This window comes from Leopardus geoffroyi, chromosome B2 (genome assembly GCF_018350155.1).
Source record: "Leopardus geoffroyi isolate Oge1 chromosome B2, O.geoffroyi_Oge1_pat1.0, whole genome shotgun sequence".
NCBI classification, from domain to species: Eukaryota; Metazoa; Chordata; class Mammalia; order Carnivora; family Felidae; genus Leopardus; species Leopardus geoffroyi.
Genome location: NC_059332.1, coordinates 7241999 through 7260266, shown reverse-complemented (window position 1 = coordinate 7260266; position 18268 = coordinate 7241999). Strand labels below are relative to the sequence as shown.

Genomic DNA, 18268 nt, shown 5'->3' with positions numbered 1-18268 from the left:
TTCTATTTTATTTTAGAGAAAGAGCATGCGAATGAGCAGGGGAGAGGAGCAGAGAGAGACAGTCCCTCAAACAGGCTCCATGCCTATCTTGGAGCCTAGTGGGGCTCGATCCCACAACCCTGGGACTATCACCTGAGCCAAGAATCAAGAATCGAACACTCAACCCACTGAGCCACCCAGGTGCCCCTATTTCTCCTGTTTAAAAACAAGGAAACTGAAGTTCATAAAGTTTCTGGTCAAAGCTTGCTAGAAGGGTGTGTTGACCCAGCCCTAGGGGACACACAGACGGAAAAACTAATGCCCACTACACGGAAGGAACTTTGTCTGGAGAAGTCAACTAGGATTGCCAGGCAAGTGAGAACCACTGCACAGGCCAGAGAAGACAGAAGCTGTCACCAGAAGTCGGGATGGTCACGCCTAGGGAATCCCACACGGATATTTTATATCGTGGGCGCCCATTTACAAGAGCAGGATAGGGCGGTGGAGAGGCAGCAATTTGACTCTGGGGCCGGACCCTGGACTCCAGTCTGAGCTCTAGCATGACTGCCCTTCAATCTGGGAAATTCCTCTTCTCTAGGCCTATGTCTCCCTACCTATAAAAGGCAATTAGATTAGAAAATCCTGGAGTTTTGCAAAGATTGTGCAAACCTCCCTGTAAAACACGACCCCAAGCTCGGTTTTCGTGGCTTTCTCAAAAAGAAAAATACAGATTTGTTGTGCAAGTGTCCCATTTGAATCCCTTCTACTCCTCATTATCTGCTCTATTTCCCTGTGTATTTGTCTAGATTTGTTTGAGAGAAAAAAAAAAATCCTTGGTTAGAAACAATCACTCTACACTTGTGAAATACTGTTTTCATCCCTGGCGTCTTCCGTTCTTCTTAACAGAAGTCCGAGTGGTAGTCACCGTGCTCTAATGAGAGAGATTATTTCAGAACGTCAGCATGTCATCTTGAAGAAGTTTACCGGCTTAAAAATGGGTCTTGAAGTGTACAGAAGAGGCATAATTTGCATACTTTTGCTTCCTGTAACAGTCTTTTTCCAAATAACACATCTGTCCTGTCTCCATTTGCCTGAAGCAGTGTAGAGAGCATACTGTCTTTGAAAGAGAGAATTAATAACGCATTAGGCAGCCTTCATCTGGAATAACAGTTCAGGTGTAGTCCAGTCAGCATCTAATCCAAGATACTAATATCATAGTCCCTGGGAGGGTGGGCTTCCCATGTAAATTGCCATCGATTTTGTACTTTAATTTGACAGTCACTAATGTAATGTATGCTATGAACAAGGAAGGACCCAGGCTGGATGAGGCATATAAAGAAAACCAACTTCTCTGACATTCGGTTTCCTCATCTCTGGAACACTTACCGTTGCAATATTTACCTGAAAAAGAAAGAAGGTGGCGCCTTTAAAATTCCAGTTTCTGGCGTGGTGGAGATATTCACTAAACAGTAACCTCGCCGTAGCAGATGTAAACCCTCGTTGCCCTGAAGGAACTGAATGTAAGTAGTGAGAATTCCTGCCGTCCTAATGAGTGACAATATTAGAAGCCAGAATGTGGTCAGAGAGAGAGAGAGATGGCAAGAACAAGAAGCGGGTACGTTGAGGGAGAAGAGAGTACTTTCGTTTAGAGAAGTGAGGTAAGAATGTATCGTGGCATTTGCCATTTCTTTTCGGCCTTAAAAGATTCGGTTTTGGGGGACCCTGGGTGGCTCAGTCAGTTGAGTGTCCAACTCTTGCTTTCAGCTCAGGTCATGATCCCGGGGTAGCCCCCTGTTGAGCATGGAACCTGCTTGAGATTCTCATCCTCTCTTCCTCTCCCTCCCTCCCTCCCTCCCTCTCTCCCTCTCTCCTTCTCTCCTTCTCTTTGTCTCCCTCCCTCCCTCCCTCCCTCTCTCCCTCCCTCTCTCTCTCTCTCCCTCCCTCCCTCCCTCCCTCCCTCCCTCCCTCCTTCTCCCTCACCATCTCCCTCTTTCTCTCTCCCTCTCCCCCTCTCCCCTGCTGGCACACTCTTTCTCTAATAAAAAAATAATAATAAAACACTAAAAGATTAGGTTTCCATATGCAGTGTAAGGGTATTTGATTTGTAGACTCTCCTTCAGTTATCAACCCCGATCAGGATAATGTAGCGGGCAAGTTGAATGTCTATGGTAAAGTAACGTAACTGGATACTAAGAAATCGTTTCAAGGGGCAGGTTGTAGAACCCTGGCTCTAGTTTGTCCTGGTTAGCACTTTGACAGTGACTTGATTATCACATTGCCAGAGGACATGGAAGCTGCAGGGATGGTGTACGTGGAATAACGGGACGCAAATCCAGTGGGTTTAATGTTGTAAGATGATGTTTAAAAGCACACGTATTTACAGTTCTGTAATAAGATCCACCAAATAATCAGGCTCTAGAGTTTAGGTAGGAAAAAAAAATGATGAGTTTAGTCAACTGTAAGTCATATGAGAGAGAACGTCTAAAAACCCATTGAGGGGCTCTTGGGTGGTTCATTTGGTTGGGCATCCAGCTCTTGATTTCGGTTTAGGTCATGATCTTGCTGCTCGTGAGTTCGAGCCCTGCATTGGGGTCTGTGCTGGCAGTGTGGAGCCTGCTTGAGATATGCCCTCTCTCTCTCTCCCCCTCCCCTGCTCACTCGCTCTCTCAAAGTGAGTAAATAAACTTAAAAAAAAAAAAAAACCTCATTGAGATTTCACGCTGCAGTAATAAAATTTCACTCAACAAACATCTAATGAAGGGCTACTATATGCAAAGAACATATCCGTAAAGAGTACACATTTGGACGCTGTGATCTCAGGACTTGACTTTTAATAGAATCAATAGAAATGAAATGAATTTCACAGTTGAATGTTGCACTCCAACTGTGACAAGTGCCAGGAGGGAAACGTACAGGGTGCCACACGTACACATAACAAGGGGACCTGAGCTCACGTCAGGGTCTGGGGAGGCCTCCTTGAAGAAATGACTTTCACTGAGAAAGATGATGGGAATTAACCAGGTAAAAGAATCTTCCAGGTAGAGGAGGCAGCATTTATGAAGGTCTTCAGCCAAAAGTGAGGCTGCAGACGGCAAAGACAAGACACGCCAGGACTGAGTCTCGGAGGAATTCAGTTCAACTGGAAAGTCCTGAGATAACTGGACGACTCATACGAGGTGGAATGTGGTCAGTGCTGTGAAAGATCTCAGAATAAAGTTTTGCAGATCATAGGAGATCTTTATGTTTGCCCGGGAATTAGGTAAAAATTCACCAAGATGAGCTTTCGTTTGGGTTTTTTTTAATTTTCGAGAGAGCGCGCACATATGTGCTCAAGGGAGAGTGGGGGGGGCGGGGAGAGAACCTCAAGCAGGCTCCACATTCAACGCAGAGCCCAACATGGGGCTCAGTCCCATGACTATGGGATCATGACCTGAGCTGATATCAAGAGTCAGATGCTCAACCAACTGAGCTACCCAGGTGCCCCTCGTTTAGGTCTTTAAAGAAAGATGTGGTTTTGGTGGACAGGGTTAGGGTATCCTCCAGAGGCAAAGACCGGTTAGAGGAGGATAAGAAGAGTTAAACAGGGAGGAAGAGGCTCGGTATGGTGTGGGATTGTGGCAATTGAAGAGAAGTTTACAACGAGAGATGGGTCATCATTTGGGATGATTTGACAGTGTTCAGGTAGGATGGATGAGAACTGAGCTCCCTCCACCGTATTCACCCAACTGGAAATTACTGGTAAACTTAGCGTGAGTGGACTGAGCTGTGAGTAAAAAGTGAGGAAATGGAGCCCACACGTAGGGAGCGGCCCAGAACGCCTCAAAAACTCAACGCTGTAGGCTTCCGGTGACCGGATCCTTGTGATGTTCCTTTTTTTTTTAATTTTTGGAATGAAGCACAGAGCAATAGTCATGCAGTAGTCCTACAAAACTTAATTTCAGTTGGATGAATGAATATTTGGGGAAAGAAAGGTTAATTATACTAGAAATAGGACAAGACTTTGGGGAAAAAGACTTACTATCACACTTTGTCTCTAGCAAATTACTAACTTTGTGACCTTGGGCAAGTCATTTAACCACTTGGAGCCCTACTTTCCTTACTTATAAAATGAGGATAATGATAATTGATCTAATTTCCCTAAAGAGTTGGTGAGCATGCAAAAGTAAGAAACTTTCCATGAATGTGTGGGGTCCTTATCTACTAAAAGATACTTTAGTATTTGAAGGATTTGAAGCTATGTCATGGACGGAGGAGGTGGTCAGATCATTGCCTCCTCTTCCTGGACTACATTTCCCAGGGACCCTTGCGCTGGAATAGCCCTGTGTTTGTGTGTGAGCAGTGACGTGTGACCAGAGGGGTTATGTGCCGCTTCCGGGACCGGGTCATTGAAGCCTCCCCAAAGGGCCCCTACGTGCTCCTGCTGCTTTTAATGGTTTCCTGCAGATGGGTGATGGGGTAAGAACTTGTAAGTTCCTACTACCAACTTGGAAGACAATTTGGTGTTTGTGTCAAAATTTGAACATTCTCCTTTCCCACAGTCCTGCTATTGTAGTGCCAGGTATATTAGCTCTAGAGAAAGTTGGAAATGTGCTCTTACGAGACATTTTTTTTAAATGTTGATTTATTTTTGAGAGAGAGAAACAGAGTGTGAGCAGGGGAGAGGCAGAGAGAGAGGGAGACACAGAATCCGAAGCAGGCTCCAGGCTCTGAGCTGTCAGCACAGAACGCGACACGGGGCTCGAACACACGGACCATGAGGTCATGACCTGAGCCGAAGTCGGACACTTAGCCAACCAAGCCACCCAGGTGCCCCTCTTAGGAGACATTTTTGAGTGGGTTTGTTTGTAATAACCCAAACTGATGGCAATCCCAATGTCTTTCAATATCCAATGTCCATGCATAGAAGAATGGAGAAAGCAATTGCAATTCACAAAGGTTAATTAACACTACGGGAACAAATCACTATACGTGACCTGACGTGAATGGACGTAAGAAGTATAATGATAGGTGAAAAACACAAGTCACAAAGGAAAACGTGGCAAAATTATACAAGACTGAATAAGATAAAACGACGGGGCCAAGAAATACACTTTTTAACACTGTATGCATCAGTGACTTTTTTAAAAGGAGGAAAGGAATTGTATAGATAATGCCAAAAAAAAAAAAAAATACTGCACACAACCACCATGAAACTCGGTGACTGAAAGAAAGAAATACGTGGGGCACCTGGGTGGCTCAGTTGGTTAAGCGTCTGACTTTGGCTTACGTCATGATCCCACGGGTTGTGAGTTTGAGCCCCGCGTTGGGCTCTATGCTGACAGCTCAGAGCCTGGAGCCTGCTTCGGGTTCTGTGTCTCCCCGTCTCTCTGCCCCTTTGCTACTCGTTCACTCACTCGCTCTCTCTCAAAAATAAATTAAAAAACATTTTTTTTAATAAATAAAGAATCATGTAATATGTATATAGCTCACTGTCGGCTGTGTTCGTCTGACCTTGCCACTGCTCGGTTGACCTGACCTGGGCTTCCTCGTATTTCCATGGGGGCTACAGGTTTGCTGGGTGGTTCTGGTAATCTTGGCTGACACATGTTCTTGGCTCGGCTGTCGGCTGATCTAGGATGGCCATGACCTAGGGCGACATAGCTCTGCTTTGTGTGTCTGTCGCCATCCAGCTGGCTAGTCTGGTCCTGTTCTCATGACGGGGCCCAGAGGGAAGGAATCAGTGAGAGCGATCCTGCAAAGGGCCAACAGGAATGTGTGTGCACTTTCCAAAGCTCTACTTCTGTTTCCTTTGCTTATATCCTATTGGCAAATGCCAGGCACATTGCCAAGCATAGCGTTACAGCGGGAAGGGATGACATTCTAGGATAGAGGCCATAGGAGGACATTAACGAGGGCCGTGGATGCAATCAGCCTGGCAGAAGTGATGACCCCTGTCAGGACGGCAAGGGGTGGAAAGGAGAGGAAATGCAGCTGCCAGCTGATTGGTGATGTTCTAATACCTACGTGAGGCAGTGGTTTTTTACTTTTCACTTTGTAATTGTGCCTTGTCACAGGCATGCATATATTAGGTTTATCCTTTTTAAAAAAATTTTTAATGTTTTCATTTTTGAGAGAGAGAGCACACAGGAGCAGGGGAAGGGCAGAGAGAGAGGGAGACAGAGAATCCAAAGCAGGGTCCAGGCTCTGAGCTGTCAGCACGGAGCCTGATGCGGGGCTTGAGCTCGTGAACCGAATGGAGACATCATGACCTGAGCAGAGGTTGGACGCTTAACCAACTGAGCCCCCCGGGCACCCCTATGTTTATTCCTTTGTAACCACCAAGTGCTAGACTTTTGAATATTCAAGGGAAAAGCTTTTGGGGAACTCCAGTGGCAGATGAGGCCTCTAGGCCTCTGGATTCTCTCTGTTTCTGCAAAATGGGATATTAATTGTGGCTTTTAACAGAAGATTGTGACTTTGACAAAGAAAGCACATATCAAATGAAATTGAAGGACAAGCTTTGCCAAACTGGTGAGAAGAATTCTTTTTTTTTCTTTTTTTCTAGAGACCTCAGATCACATTTCGGCATTGTAGAAAATTCATTCATTCTGCTCTGTTCTGCTCTCTTTTATGCTGTTTGTTTTATTCCTGGAACAAAGATCCCACAGCTTGTCTTCGAAACACTTCCATGTGAGTGTGAAAGAGGGTAGGATTTGGAACATGCTAGAGTTCAGATAAAACTCCTGATTTTTTTTTTTTTTTTTCAAAGCGCTTCTCAATTGGACGCAGATCTCAGACCTCCAGGGTTTGATTCATTCATCTCGAGCTGGAACTCTGTTTTTTCACCCCGGTCCAGAAGACTGGGAGATTCACTTTAAAAAGATGCTGCCGCTGCTTTTTTCCACATCACAAAAGAATTAATGTTTGCGCAGCCCTTTGAAGATGTGGTGTCACGCATGTGCTATTATTAATAATAAACTACAGATCTGCTTCACACCATCTGAAAAACAGGGCTGTGCCACCATGAAAGGGCTCTTATTTCAGCCCGTTCTCCATTGTGCTTCGCCCGGGTCCCGCTCTGCTTCAGTCTGAGGCTGCTTCCAGAACATGGGTAAAGAAAGACAGCAGCTGGAGGGAAACAAAACAACCTCTACCACCCAACACATTAAAAAAAACAACTAAAGTAAAAGAGGCTTGTTTTTTAAGTTTATTTATGTCGAGAGAGAGTGAGCAGGGGAAGGGAGAGAGAGAAGGAGAGAGAAAGAGAATCCCAAGCAGGGTCCTCACTGTCAACGCAGAGCCCGATGTGGGGCTCGAACTCACAGACCGCAAGATCCTGACCTGAGCTGAAACCAAGCGTCAGACGGTTAACCGACAGAGCCACCCAGGTGCCCCTAAAAGAGGCTTTTATAACCATTAGAGGTCAGTGCCACCTGCTACAAGCCTTTTGGCCGGAACGTGGGTTTGGGACACAGTACCTGCTGAAGGTAGGGACCAACGGAGCGTGTCTGATTCTGAGCGCATTCTGGGGGAGGACAAACATTCTCAGGGCTCGCCAGCCTGCACAGCCAGAAAAGAAGGCACTGATCACAGCCTGCTGTCTGTCTCTCCTTTTCTGGGAGTTGTTCTTTCCCCCCTTTTCTGAAACCACTCCTATCATTCCTCCGGTAGCTTTGTGCAATCTACAAGCTACCTTTCCGTGGTGGAGTTTGGGGAGATGGGTGTAAAATGAGGCCACTGTAAATACCAGCGCAGTAAAGCCTTGAGGACAGGTTTCACTTGGAGAGGCGAGGACACACACACAGGGCTGAAATGCGAAGGGTGGTTTCTGTGGGCTCCACGGACCTGGGGGGACACCCACTGACCGGCCTGAGGAGGGAGAGGCACGTTTGAGAGCTGGGTCTGTTCTGTTTTTGAAAAAAACAAAAACAAAAAAAACTTTACACCTGTCTTTGGTGGCGATTTTCAACTCACCCTGCCAGTTTCAGCCTCCCGTTGGCCCGGCTTCTTTTGGGAGCTGCGTATTCAAAATGGACTTGTGCCTCGTTTCTGAGTTACAGCGGCTGGCAGACGGGGAAAGGATGGATCTCGTGCTCCATTTCGGGCCCCAACGCTGAAGGTGTAATATATGAACAATGGAGCTGGGGAGAGAGAGACGGAGCAAGCAAAAAGAGGCAAAAATACAAAACTCAAGGAAATCAAGATCACGCTGTGCAAAATTGTTACAGCTGTTTCTGTTTTTATTGGCTGTTTCTTTTGGCTTCGCTTTTTCAGCAACTGCCGTTCAGATGGGCAGGAAGGCATACGGTGCGGCCCAGCTCCGCGCTGGGAGGACCGTGGATGGAGCAGGGAAGGAGGGGAGGGGCAGGCACTGGGGGAGGAGGTTCCGAATTTCGTACAGCCCTTGGAAGAGCTACACATCAAAGCATTTTTTTTTTTTTTGATAGTTTGGTGGAAGCCTTAGCAATAGAATTCAGATGCACTTAATGGAAGGCTCTTAAAAGCATCCCATCTCCCTGGCTGGATCAGATTAGCGGGCCGTTTAAGGCATTGCACCAGCCCTGGAAATGACGTTCCGATATCTCGGAGGAAATAAAGTGTCAGGACACATCCTTTTTTCCCTCTCTCTCCCCCACTGTGATTCACCTAGACCATTGCACAGGGCTGAACATATGGAGAGTGCACATTTTCCCTGGGGAGCTCTCTTTCTCCCGGTTACAAATGGAATGAGCTGTATGCCTGCTCACTGACCCTAGGAGAATATCGGCAGCTGGGATACAGCGCCCCAAGGCTTGGCGGAAAATGCACACCCACCTTGATTACCCTGCATAGCAGCTGGAAGGTGAGCCAGGAAAAAAAGCATGTGGAAAAGCCCACAATTACCCTCTCACTTTCTTAAAACTTCCTATCGAATTGGTGATTTAACTGACATTTTTAAGGTTTATAAAATTGCTTAAACTGAAGTTCTTGGATTTGAGACTGTTCTTAACCTCCCCTGTCCCCCCACCCCCACTCCAGACACAACCACTCTTAACCAAATTCATTCTGCAAACCGTAAGGAAAGATTATTCTAAAAGCAAACACTGAGTCCCTAAATGAAGGCATGTGGGCAGTAGAACAGGGAGATCAGGAAGATAGCAAGGGGGAAAGCGTTTACTTCCGTTTGGCTTGTAGTTGGAGCAAAAGGGAAAGTTTAATGAAAAGGTGATTAATGAAAAATACCTAGAGCTGGTGATACGTTGTTACACACTCTCGTGTTAAAAAAACGTCCAATCCAGTGAGCCCCACTGTAGAATGAAGGGCAGATCCCAAGCCCAGGGACCAAACATTGGTTCTGCTTTGAACTTACTTGACTTTTCTGGACTGGACCTCTGACTTGACCACAGGAGGGCAAATCGTTACCTTTATGCCTCAGTGTGTTCATCCAACAATGGAAGCTGCACTGGGGAGATGGGTTGACGGAAGGTTGCAAAGCCCTTTGAGGCTCTAAAACCCCAGGTGATTGTGAACAACAAATCTAATGTGATTAGATGTGCCTTGGTTTCTTGGTTGTGTCTTAGTCATTTTTTTTTTTTCATGTTTACTTCTGAGAGAGAGAGAGCACAAGCCAGGGAGGGGCAGAGGGCGAGGGAGACACAGAATCCGAAGCAGGCTCCAGGCTCCGAGCTGTCAGCACAGAGTGTGACGTGGGGCTCGGACTTGTGAACCATGAGATCATGACCTGAGCTGAAGTCAGAGGCTCAACTCAACCGACTGAGCCACTCAGGCGCCCCTACAATGATATATTTTGAGATGTGCCGTGCTTCTTTTGCGTTTTCTAATTTCATCTCTTCCTGCTTTGTTCTTATGTGTTAATCATGGCTAACAGCATATCATTATTGCCAGATATTAAATTTGTTTAAAAGTTTTCAGTTCTGGGAGAATGTGGTCCAGGTAGAGTGAGGCAGGCTGTTTTTATGAAAGGGGGCTCACTAACCTCCTTGAACAGGAAATGGAGTGATTTCCCAAATTAGAGATGTCTAGGGAGAGCTCTTCTCCTCTTACAAAGAAGGAAACTGTTCCTTGTGAAGGAACAGTAGTAAAAAAAATAACAGATTTTGTTATTTGTCGCTAATACTTAAAAGGATATGGTAAGTTTGTTTGCACCTCAGCTCTTAGTGTAAGGGTGGGTGAAATTCTTTTGCCCTGGGCTTTGGCCACAAAATGCCATTGGTTGATGGGGCTTGACCATACATTCCCTCCTGAGAACCTTGTGAAATTTAGATGTAAGACTTTGAAACTGAAGCACTGAATGTTCTTGTTTGCTCTCCGTGTTCAGCCTTAAACTTTTATCTGTAGCCCTAGGAAACTCTGCAAAGGTCAATCTTGTGAACATGGACATTGGTTATACTTTTCGGGGTCATTATGAACAGCCTCACTTGAAAAAACAGATCTGTTTTCTTGATTCACTTTTCTGTGCTTTAGAATGAAAGTTATTATACTTTACAATGTTAAAAAAAAAAAGGCATCTGGGGAGCCTGGGTGGCTCAGTCAGTTAAGCATCCAGCTTTGGCTCAGGTCATGATCTCTTGGTTCGTGAGTTCGGGCTCTGTGCTGACAGCTCAGAGCCTGAAACCTGCTTCGGATTCTGTGTCCGCCCCCCCCCCCTTCCCCTCATGCTCTGTCTCTCAAAAATGAATAAACGTTAATTTTTTTTTTTTTAAAGCATCTGTTACATGTTACTCCAAATTTGGGATACCATTAGTCAGGAGCATCTTTTACAAATGAGGAGTCGATTTTTGCATTTTGAGGTTCAGCCAGGCACTCCCATTATTCGGCTATACACCGCACCTCACTTGCAAAAACATGTTTCTGCCATTATCCTTACAGAAGGCCGTGTGTTCACACACATGCACAATTATGAGGCTGAACATCCCTTCTTCTTTGGGTTGCTCTTTGATCTTTTATTGTTTTGCTGCTGTGTCCATATGGAAATGTTACCAACCAGCGGGCAATTCCTTTTCCATTATGATTCCTCGTCCAGAGTCTTCCCCCCTGTTGTTTCTTATTTGTGTTGGGCTCCAGATTGATGCCAATGTTTCAAAGGAGTACACCTCCTCGGGTTCAAAAGCTCAATTTGCTTTAAGCAGCCATCAAAGCTTACACTTAGATTTAAGTACTTGTTTATAGCCAGGTTTTTCTGACATGCAGTGACAATGTGGGCATCTCCCAAGAAACAGTTTTCTTGTGTTACGGGGTGGGGGGAGGGGGGAGACCTTTGGGATCGGGTAGGGAGGTCATCAGCCCTGTCAGCAAGAAGCCTGTTTTCAGTTGGTGTTCCCTCTGCTGATGTCCATTTTGGTCCTTACCAATTGGAAGTATATATAAGACCCGCAGGGGCATGACCTCATCCAAAGAAGATCGATTGAAAATTTTCAAACCCTTAAAAAGCTCAGTTTGTGGATGGTAGGTTTATGTTCATTCGTAAAATTTCTTCCTGTCCAGAGTACCCAGTAATGCTTGTCCTGGAAACCCCCCACTTTTTTATACCGGAAAATACCAAAGATGTGAGAGCGTAGAGGTATGTGTTTGCTAAGGGAACTTTTTTTTAATAGCCTTCTGAATCTCCTCCTTAGAAGAGATTAAATAAAGCCGGTGCCTTTCCACTTCCCAAGTCTATCTCACACATCAAACAAATGAAAATCCTTCCAAAACTCCTTTCCCTTCATGCCCACACTCAAATATGCTGTTTTATGTGGGTTGACCAAAGTCTTTTTCTGATTTTCCTCCCCATCTGTTCTTTGAATAAACATGCATCCTAAAGGAGGACTTACAGGATCAAATTTGATTCCTGTATTTGGAAATGTTTTCAAAAGACCATGCCGCACTTGGCTATTCGGTCAAATTAGGTTCCGTTTGCCTCTAATAGCATTTAATTACCTCCCACACGCTTCTCACACTCTTTCACTTCTTGGTCTGCATGACTTAGCTCTTCTGATGTCCGACAAAGTGTACCGGCTATATTGGCCGTCTGGAATTGTGGAAACCAAAATAACCAGAGACACAACCGGTTAGTTTTTAACTTTTCAGGTTGTTTTGTGGCCAAAGACACGGCACCTCAATTTCTTGCTTTTACAAGTGGATTGCTATACTCATGGTGATGAGGGAGCATGGGGCAAGCTGAGGACAGAATACAGGCTGGCACCCCGTCCCCACCTCCAGGTGGAGTATATGTGACAGTCCCCGGAGACGCCTGGCTGCCCAAGAACAAAGGAAAGGGGTGTAAGTGCTGGCCATGGTGATGGGGGAAACTAAGGCAGATGAAAAATTAAATTCCCTTACTGCCTTTAGCCCATTGACAAGTCCTTGAAACAGGCAGTGACCTCCCTCTAGGAGCTCAGCTGCCTCAATGATGACACTTTCCTGGATGCAAAAGAGAACTTTAACTTAACATTGAACCTCGAGGATCCTGTAAGTGTACTTCCTTTATCTCAACTGCAGTAAGACAGACGCTGGCAATCATACTCGAAGCTTATGGCCCCCCAGTATGCATGTGAAAGGTCTCATGACTGAGATTTTGTTAAACTGTACTGAGTGGCATTTCCCTAGTAACAGCTAGCCCCTCAAGGTCCTGGAAACATTGCTTCCAAAATACCTTAGAGACTCAGTCTATCCCTCACCCCCTCCCAATCTGAGGGTATATAATGAGTTACCCATCACAAACCCGTACAGCTCTTCCTGCCCACGGGCCCTGTCCCCGTGCTTTAATAAAATCCCCTTTTTGCACCAAAGACGTCTTCAAGAATTCTTTTCTTGGCCCTCGGCCCTGGACCAGCCCAATATCACCCTAAAACTTCATCAATATGATTTAAAAACTCACTTGAATGGAAAGCAATGTGCACTAATAAATCTCCGAGAGACGCTCAACCCAAAGTATGAAGCATCGAGGACAAGTTATCTTACAGTTATCCTCAAGGAGGGATTCGGTTATCCTGATTAATTTTTATTTTTCTTTCTCCAGATTAGAAAGGAGAGGAGGGTGGAGTGAAGGCCTTGTGTGGAATGTCATGTTCAGTTGTCATTATTTCTGGTTTACAACCTCTGCATAGGCTGAGATTATGTCTGTTAATCGGAGTTCAATTTTAGTGGCATCACATACAAAGATTAGTTATCTTCAGTATCCTAATTCAGTTTATTTTTATTTATTTTTTAATCTCTACTCCTGAGAGAGAGAGAGACAGTGTGTGAGCCGGGGCAGGGAAGAGAGGGACAGGGAGACACAGAATCCAAAGCAGGCTCCAGGCTCCGAGCTGTCAGCACAGAGCCTGACATGGGGCTCAAACTCACAGACTGAAAGATCATGACCTGAGCCGAAGTCGGATGCTCAACTGACTGAGCCACCCAGGCCCCCCTCCTAATTCAGTTTAAACCTGGAGTTGGCAAACTTTTTTTTTTCTTTTGAAGGGCCAGATAGTGAATGATTTAGGTTTCGATGTGCACTTTGATCAAAATTGCATATATTAGGTAGGGACGTAGAGGATAAAAGAGGAAACGCTTGCCCCTCTGTGGTCCTGTTCGCTGTTTACATTGAGGCACTCCTACCTTCAGCTGGAGACGTTCTCTGGCTCCGGTGGGTCGGGCCTGGTGGGTAGGCAGGAGTGTGTGGTGCCCCGGGGATGGGGATGGGTGGGTGGGTGGCCCTTGGTCCCAGGGCAGGCGCTGCAGGTGGGAGAAATTGGGACTGTGGCTTGCAGCGTTAGTGCACGGAGTAGTGACTGACGGCCGTACACAAAAAGTCTTTGGTCTGGATGTGGTCTCCTGGCTGGAGTTGGCCAAACTCCTGATTACACAAACACCTAGATGCCGATGACTCCAAACTGATACTTCCGGTGTGAGTTGCACCTGTTGTACATTTCCCCTTAGCTCCTTGGTAGGCCCTTTAAAGAAAAGATGTCCCAAACTCATTATATTACCTTCTTCCCTCCATGCCCTATTTCTGCAAATGGCACCACTGTGCTCACCCAGCTGCCCGAGCCAGAAACTCTGTGTCCATTTCTGACTCCTCCTTTCCTTCATGCTTTTGCCTACAGTGACTGGACTAGAAGCGACGGAAGGCCTGAACAGATCCAGCTCATGTTAATATTTATAACTTCCTCTAGAGGGCCTGACACACAGTAGGCTTCTAAAACTTGGTTGTTGAATTAATCTGCCCAACACCAAACATAAATGATTCTTCCTGATCATCTCATTCCTCTGTCAATATTTATCCGTGGCTTTCTGTTGAATAAAGAATAAGCATAAAATGTTTGCAGACCATGCAAAAACTTTCCCTGTTTGGACTGTGCCTCCCCTAAGGACTGATGATACGGAATTATGTCACAGGCACTAGTATCTCTCATACTTGATGTCTTCAGGCGGTGCTGTTCCCTCCGCCCGGAGTGCTTCTCCACTGGATTTCCATGTCCTTCCAGACTTGAGTCTGTTATCTGCAGGAAGAACCCCCAGGTACCTTCCCATTCATCAGGTGTTTGTTCTTATAGAACCAGGCAGGGCTCCCCCCAACTCTACCACAAGACTTCGTCGGTGCTGAGATTACTTGGTAAATGCATTCTCCCTTACTGGATTATACATAGCATCAAGGCAAGACTTTGTCTGTCTTTTTCTGTATCTTAGTTTGGCGCTTGGAACATGGCTAAAATGACACCTAAGTGTATTTGAGAAACCTCAGAATGCTTTTTGCATCCATGTAGACTCAAGAGGGGTCTTTCTAGAGTCCACTGGGCCTCTCTCAAACCTTCTGTTTGCAGCCAGAGAGAGCAGGTTATAATTAGTCTGTGCTAGGGATTGCTTTGTGTAGTGAAAGGCACTGGGGCTCCTATTGGAAAGGATTTTGGCGGGGGGAGGGTAGGAGGAAAGTGCTTTGAAGCCCCAAGGCATGGTCTTTGGTCTAGAAATCCCCCTGGGTCTGGCTTTGTTGCACACAAGGCAAGGCAACTGCATTTACAAGTTACTTAGACACAAAGAGGCTGAGCCTGACTGGGGCAGCCAATCGGAGCCAGCCCCAAAGTGTAAATTTTGTCCTACAGTCACAACGGCAATGCTCATACGATATCAGAGATGGCAATGAGAATCTTGAGTTATTTATTTATTTTTTTGAGTTATTTCTTTATATGCATAAAAGAAAGACAGTCCATAATGATCATCGTAATCAATGATTGTAATACCCTCTATGTGCATGTCAATATTAAACAGCAAGAAGGACGCCTGGCTGACTCAGTCGATAGAGTGTGTGTCTCTTGATCTCAAGGTCGTGAGTTTGAGCCCCTTGTTGGGTATGGAGCCTACTTAAAATAAAACTTAAAAAAATTATATGACAAGAAATCAAGCAATATATTACCTAGTGTCTCTTTTTCCTTTCTGAACTCTAGGTAGGTGGAGAATTACAAATAGAAAAAGTGTAAGAGATAATTATATCATTGCAATAATTTAGAAAATCTGAAACAAAGCCTGGTGGCAGTGGCCTTAAGGGGAATGTAATACCAACTAAGTTATTTGAATATAAGCATGATGTTGTTTAATGCATCCATCATGTAATTAGGCATCATTAAGAATCTTTCTAACATACAGTGATAATTGAGATAATAATGAAGGAAAAGAGATAGTAAAGATTATAGACATTTGGAAGAAAGTTGCTCTTTTGAATTTAATAAGGAATATAATAAAGTACCTGAGGGCATTGCAAGAGTCCAACAGGGGGTTGAGCTTCAGGGATTTGTGAATTTTTTTTTTTTTTTTTTTTTTTTTTACGAATACAGTACTGTAAATGTATTTTCTCTTATGATTTGCTTAATAATTTTTCTTTTTCTCAAGCTTACTTTATTGTAAGAATGCAGTCTATAATACATATGCAAAGTACGTATTCATCAACTTTATGTTATCAGCAAGGCTTCTGGCCAACAGTAAGCTATTCAGTTATGGGAGAGTCAAAACTGATATGTGGTTTTTTTGACTGCGTGGGTTAGCACCCCAACCTCTGTGTTGTTTAAGGATCAACGGTACTCAGACTCTCCAGTTATATCCTTTCATTAACCACAAACGCCTGGCAGTTAGATGAATTTGGGTTATTATCAGAGAGGGAGGAAAAAGTATAAAATAGGGTGCAGAGAGAATGCCTGCTCTATGCCCTTCGCCTCTACTTTTCTTTCACCCCAGTAAAAGGACAAAAAATATTCCAAAAGTTCCACTTCCAAATTACTTAGAAAGGGGGCCTTTTAGTAACCAAAAACTCCTCCAAAAGGATACAATTAATTTACAAAGCAAGACAACTTCCTAAGCTTTCCTATCTTCCTGTTTCATGAAAAAGAAAATAAGACATCATGGTTTGATCCATAATTAATCACATGAGAATGGAATTTATTTTTGTCCTGAAAATGTTGATTTTGGGGGAAAGGAGAAGGTAGGGCTTTTTTTTTTTCCGTTTTCCTCCCTGTCTCTCTCTCTCTCTCTTTTCTCTTTCTTTCTTGCTTTCCCTCTCTCTCCCTGTTTCTCTCTCTCTCTCTCTTTCTAACATTAAGGAAGAAACTAGCAGAAATAAATGAATCATAAAATTGTGGACAAATCAGACCACTGGAATTAATGAGATTTCTCCAAGTAGAACTTTCTCTGAGGCCAGGTTTAGGCTCTGGGAAAAAAAAAATATGTGTGCTTGTAGGGCTTTAAAGATGAAAACTGTTTCCTCTGCACGGTAATGCAGAAAAGGATTTACCCCACCAAATTTCCCCAGAGTCCTCACTAATAAGATAAAGTCAGCTGAAAATCACTTTGCTCAGCATAGACTGACTTCTGAAAGGCTCATTGAAACTAATCAGTACATTTCTGTCCTACGCCGTCTTTATGTTTCACATCTAAGAATGTTCCTTAGGACCAAGTGAGGAAGAGGCAGTTTCCTCATAGTCTTTGGCAGGTGTCATTTCCTTGCAAGGTGGGCTGACAGAGGCGGAGAGCAGCTCATCTTGAAGGCTCTGTGTGTTGCTAGAGCTGACGTATGTGATGAGTGGGCAGACGAGCCTCTGTGATCTACTTTCTTCATTCTGCATCATTCCTCTCTGGAGTATTTCACAGGGACGTCCAAGCCAGCGTGGAAGAATGAAGGACCGCACCACCAGGCAGAAACTAAAGGGAGCAACCAGGAGAAATGTGTCTTGTGTTGGAAGCTACGCAAAACGCCAGGGAGGTGTGTACTTCTTTGGGGAGCCCCGAGTGGATGCTTTCGAGGCCTGATGTTTTCGTGGCTCGCTTTGAGACACCATCGCAAATGACCTTGTTCTCTTCGTTCAGACATGTCTGCTTTTCTCATCTATCAGAATGTCCTCTTTCAGAGGGCTGGGACTGTCCCTGGATTTCTTCAGCCGTGCCGTAGAACCTTGTTGAACGATATGAAAAAGGAGATAGTCGATAGCATTTGGGAAATTGGGTTGTACGGTAAATGACTTAAAAGATGCATAAAGTCTTGCTCTAGAGCAAGACAGTCCTAAACCCTTCTTTCACTTTTGACATTTAAATAAAATACTTAAGATCACTTTGCATGTTTACATGTAAGTTTTCCTTTATTTAATCACCATATGTAAACAATTTGTTTCCTGGTATCTGTAGTTTCTCTTTCCTCCTCTCAATTGAACTAATAAATTGTAATGAGGTTTTGTGTCTCTCTCTGTCCAGAAAAATTTATTCAGTTCTAAATCTGTGGCCTCACTTGCTAATTCCTAACCTTTTGCTATTTGTGTGTGTGTGTGTGTGTGTGTGTGTGTGTAGTCTGGATCAACTTCTTCAGGATAATGTGGCAGAGACGATGCCATGTGTTCACCAAATTTCATTTTTATTTTCCTCTTCCTTGGACACACAGCAGATCACATTTCCCAGTCTTTCCTGTGTTAGGTGGAGGCAGACCACGGATGCTGGTCAATGAAATGTGAAAAGGAGGAGCACATGCCAATCCCAGGCTGAGACAGTGAAAAGCCCTCGGGACTCTTTGGGCAGTTTCTTCCCCTGCCGTGGGGAATGTGAAGGCCTCATGTTGAGACAGAAGAGCCTCCGGATCAAAGCCACTTGGATCACCGTGTCGCTGCATGCAGGACACCTGCCATGGAGGATGGCCTGGGCCCACGGCCAGACTATGCATGTGTTATGTTAAACTATGTAAGACTGCGTGGCTGTTGTTTACACAGCGTGAGCCAGCCTGCTCTAGCTGATACTGAAAGGATGCTGCAGGAGTGCTTTCTAGTCCCCTGGGAACACCTTGTGTTTTATCACTTGTGATAACGTGGATAGTAAA

The 18268-nt window shown here is 44.8% G+C and overlaps 2 long non-coding RNA genes across 2 annotated transcripts in view; both read left to right on the top strand.

The window, feature by feature from the left end:
* The window catches only part of LOC123607960, a 50200-nt gene extending 32558 nt beyond the window's left edge, over nt 1-17642 (top strand). Inside the window, exon 3 of the long non-coding RNA XR_006717006.1 lies at nt 17049-17642. This is a non-coding gene — a long non-coding RNA (uncharacterized LOC123607960). The remainder of the gene's footprint in view (nt 1-17048) is intronic.
* On the top strand, nt 27-7163 carry LOC123607964. Its single transcript, XR_006717011.1, has 3 exons — nt 27-1499; nt 6524-6648; nt 6728-7163. It is a non-coding gene; the product is annotated as an uncharacterized LOC123607964 (long non-coding RNA).
* Nucleotides 17643-18268: the final 626 nt, after the last annotated feature.